This window comes from Nicotiana attenuata, chromosome 7 (assembly GCF_001879085.1).
Source record: "Nicotiana attenuata strain UT chromosome 7, NIATTr2, whole genome shotgun sequence".
Classification (NCBI taxonomy): domain Eukaryota; kingdom Viridiplantae; phylum Streptophyta; class Magnoliopsida; order Solanales; family Solanaceae; genus Nicotiana; species Nicotiana attenuata.
This window is the reverse complement of record NC_031995.1, coordinates 44238712-44243198: the sequence shown is the minus strand read 5'-3', so window position 1 is coordinate 44243198 and position 4487 is coordinate 44238712. Positions and strand designations below refer to the sequence as shown.

Sequence of the window (4487 nt, the reverse complement as noted above, 5' to 3'; positions counted from 1 at the left end):
CGAAGAAGAAAAATGAAGGCTGCTAAAATATGCTTCGCGAACGCGGAAGCTAGCTCACGAACGTGAAGAGCGAACATCGCAAAGCTACGCGAATGCAATAGTAGGCATGTGAATGCGATGAGGAAAATAGCCACAGCCCTCAGCGCCAAATAACACTACGCGAACGCGGGGGCTCGGCTGCGAACGCGATGAAGGAAAATGCCAAAGCTTCGCGAACGCGAAGAGGTAACTGGTCCTCCTCCAAGATTACTCTACGCGAACGCGTGGAGGAGGACGCGTTCGCGAAGAAGAAAAGGGTCTGGAACAGCTGAAGAAAATTCCGCAATTTTTAACAACTCCAAAATGCCCCGTTGAGCATCCGAAACACACCCGAAGCCCCCGGTACCTCAACTAAACCTACGGACATATCCCATAACATCTTTTAAACTTGTACCAATCCTTAAACCACCTAAAACAACGTCGGAGACTCGAATTAATCAAGGATTTAAGCCTAAGAACTTCAAATTCCCTCAAAATACGGTTTCGATCAAAAACCTAACCAAAACACGTCCGAATGATCTGAAATTTTTCACACACATCACAAATGACATGACGGAGCTACTACAACTTCCGGAATTCCATTCCGACCCTCGGATCAAAATCTCACTATTGGACCGGAAACTTCAAAATTCCAACTTTCGGCATTTCAAGCCTAAATTAGCTACGGACCTCCAAAACACATTCCGAACATGCTCCCAACCCCGAAATCAACTAACGAAGCTAACAGAACAATCAGATTTCCGTTCCGAGGCCGTCTTCACACTGTTCCGACTATGGTCAGTTTTCCAACACTTAAGCTCTCATTTAGGGACTAAGTGTCCTAAAACTCTCCGAAACTCAAATCCGAACGTCACGGCAAATCAAAATAGCAGAAATAAACTTGGGGAAAGCAGTTAAAAGGGGATCGGGGCGTAAATTCCAAAAACGACCGACCAGGTCGTTACATCCTCCCACACTTAAACATTCGTTCGTCCTCGAACGAGCACAAAGACATACCTGAGGTAGTGAAAAGATGAGGGTACTGGCTGCGCATATCCTGCTCGGTCTCCCAGGTCGCCTCCTCGACCGGCTGACCCCGCCACTGAAACTTCACGGACGCAATGTTCTTTTACCTCAGCTTCCTGACCTGCCTGTCCAATATTGCCACTGGCTCCTCAACATAAGATAGATCCTTCTCCAACTGGACTGAGCTGAAATCCAACACGTGTGACGGATCACCGTGATACCTCCGGAGCATCGAAACATGAAATACCGGATGAACCCCTGCCAGGCTGGGAGGTAAGGCAAGCTCATAGGCAACCTACCCAACTCGCCTCAATATCTCAAAAGGGCCAATAAACCTCGGACTCAACTCCTTTCTTCCCAAATCTCATAACGCCTTTCATAGGCGAAACCCGAAGTAGAACCCGCTCTCCAACCATGTAGGAAACATCACGAACCTTCCGATCCGCGTAACTGTTCTATCTAGACTGGACTGTACGGAGTCTATCCTGAATCACCTTGACTCTCTCCAAAGCATCCTGAACCAAATCTGTGCCCAGTAATCTGGCCTCACCCGGCTCGAACCAACCCACCGGAGATCTACGTCGCCTACCATATAAGGCCTCGTACGGTGCCATCTGAATGCTGGACTGATAGCTGTTGTTGTAGGCAAACTCCGCTAATGGCAAGAACTGATCCCAAGAACCTCTAAACTCAATCACACACGCACGGAGCATATCCCCAATAATCTGAATAGTGCGCTCGGACTGCCCGTCAGTCTGAGGGTGAAATGCTGTGCTCAACTCCACCCGAGTACCCAACTCCTGCTGTATGGCACTCTAGAACTGCGATGTGAACTGAGTACCTCTGTCTGAAATAATGAAAACTGGAATACCATGCAGACGGACAATCTCCAGGATATAAATCTCCGCCAACCGCTCCGAGGAATAGGTAGTACACACAGGGATGAAATGCGCGGACTTGGTCAGCCGATCCACAATAACCCAAATGGCATCGAACTTCTTCAAAGTCCGTGGGAGCCCAGATACGAAGTCCATGGTGATCCGCTCCCACTTCCACTCCGGAATCTCTATCTGCTGAAGCAATCCACCCGGTCTCTGGTGCTCATACTTCACCTGCTGACAATTAAGGCACCGAGCTACGAACCCAACTATATCCTTCTTCATCCTCCTCCACCAGTAGTGCTGCCTCAAATCCTGATACATCTTCGCGGCACCCGGATGAATGGAATACCGCGAACTATGGGCCTCCTCTAGAATCAACTCCCGAAGCCCATCAACATTGGGTACACAAACTCGACCCTGCATCCTCAATACTCCGTCATCACCAATAGTCACATCTCGAGCATCGCCATGCAACACTTTGTCCTTGAGGACAAGCAAATGAGGGTCATCAAACTGACGCTCCCGGATACGATCAAACAAGGAAGACCGAGAGACCACACAAGCTAGAACCCGACTGGGCTCCGAAAGATCCAATCTCACAAACTGGCTGGCTAGGGCCTGAACATCCATCGCCATAGGCCTCTCTGCTGCTGGTAAATAAGCCAAACTCCCCAAACTCTCTGCCCGGCGGCTCAAAGCATCGGCCACCACATTGGCCTTGCCCGGGTGATACAAGATAGTGATGTCATAATCCTTCAGCAGCTCTAGCCATCTCCTCTGACGCAAATTAAGGTCCTTCTGCTTGAACAGATGCTGCAAACTCCGGTGATCAGTATATATCTCACAAGGCACACCGTACAAGTAATGACGCCAGATCTTCAAGGCATGAACAATGGCAGCTAACTCAAGATCATGGACAGGATAATTCTTCTCATGTATCTTCAACTGTCTGGACGCGTAGGCAATCACCCTACCGTCCTGCATCAATACCGCTCCAAGGCCAACTCTCGAGGCATCACAATAGACAGTATAAGACCCCGAACCGGTAGGCAATATCAAAACTGGGGCTGTAGTCAAAGCTGTCTTGAGCTTCTGAAAGCTCTCCTCGCACTCTTCCGTCCACTGGAACGGAGCACCCTTCTGGGTCAGTCTGGTCATAGGTGCTGCAATAGATGAAAACCCCTGAACAAATCGACGGTAATAACCCGCCAAGCCAAGAAAACTACGGATCTCTGTAGCTGAGGATGGTCTGGGCCAACTCTGCACGGCCTCCACTTTCTTCGGATCCACCTGAATACCCTCACTCGATACCACGTGACCCAAGAATGCCACGGAATCCAACCAAAACTCACATTTCGAGAACTTAGCATACAACTTCTTTTCTCTCAAGGTCTGGAGCACTGTCCTCAGGTGCTGCTCATGATCTTCCCGACTCCGGGAATATACCAGAATGTCATCAATAAAAACGATCACGAATGAATCAAGATATGGCCGGAAAACACTGTGCATCAGATGCATGAAGGCTGCTGGGGCATTAGTCAGCCCAAATGACATAACAAGGAACTCGTAATGACCATACCGAGTCCTGAAGGCAGTCTTCGGGATATCTGGCTCCCGAATCTTCAACTGATGATAGCCTGAACGCAAGTCAATCTTAGAAAACACACAAGCACCCTGCAACTGGTCGAACAGGTCATCAATACGAGGCAAAGGATAGCGGTTCTTCACTGTCACCTTATTCAACTGGCGGTAATCAATACACATGCACATAGAACCATCCTTCTTCTTCACAAATAACACAGGAGCACCCCAAGGCGATACACTGGGCCGAATAAAACCCTTATCAAGTAATTCCTGCAATTGCTCCTTCAACTCCTTCAACTCAGGAGGAGCCATACGATACGGAGGGATAGAAATGGGCTGAGTGCCCGGCAACAGATCAATGCCAAAATCAATGTCTCTATCGGGTGGCATGCCCGGAAGATCAGCTGGAAACACATCAGGGAAATCCCGTACTACTGGGACTGAATCAACAGAAGGAGTATCCATACTGGCATCTCTCACATAAGCTAAGTACGCATCACAACCTTTCTCAACCATACGTTGAGCCTTAAGGAAAGAAATAACTCTACTGGGAGTGTGACCTAAGGCACCCCTCCACTCAATACGCGGTACACCTGGCATGGCCAGCGTCACGGTTTTGGCGTGACAATCAAGAATAGCATAATGGGGCGACAACCAGTCCATGCCCAAAATAATATCAAAATCAACCATACTGAGCAATAATAAGTCAGCTCTGGTCTCAAAACCACCAAGAATAACCAAACATGACCGGTAAATGTGGTCCACAATAAGAGAATCTCCCACAGGAGTAGACACATAAATTGGGGAATTCAAAGAATCCCGAGATACCCCCAAATGCGGAGCAAAATAAGAAGACACATAAGAGTAAGTGGAGCTTGGATCAAATAGAACCGATGCATCTCTGTGACAAACCAAGATAGTACCTGTGATGACAGAATCAGAGGCGGCGGCCTCAGTACGGCCTGGAAGGGCATAATA

The 4487-nt window shown here is 48.5% G+C and overlaps 1 pseudogene; it reads right to left on the bottom strand.

Annotated features, from left to right (window-relative positions):
• Window positions 1052–4214, bottom strand: LOC109230471 (annotated as a pseudogene).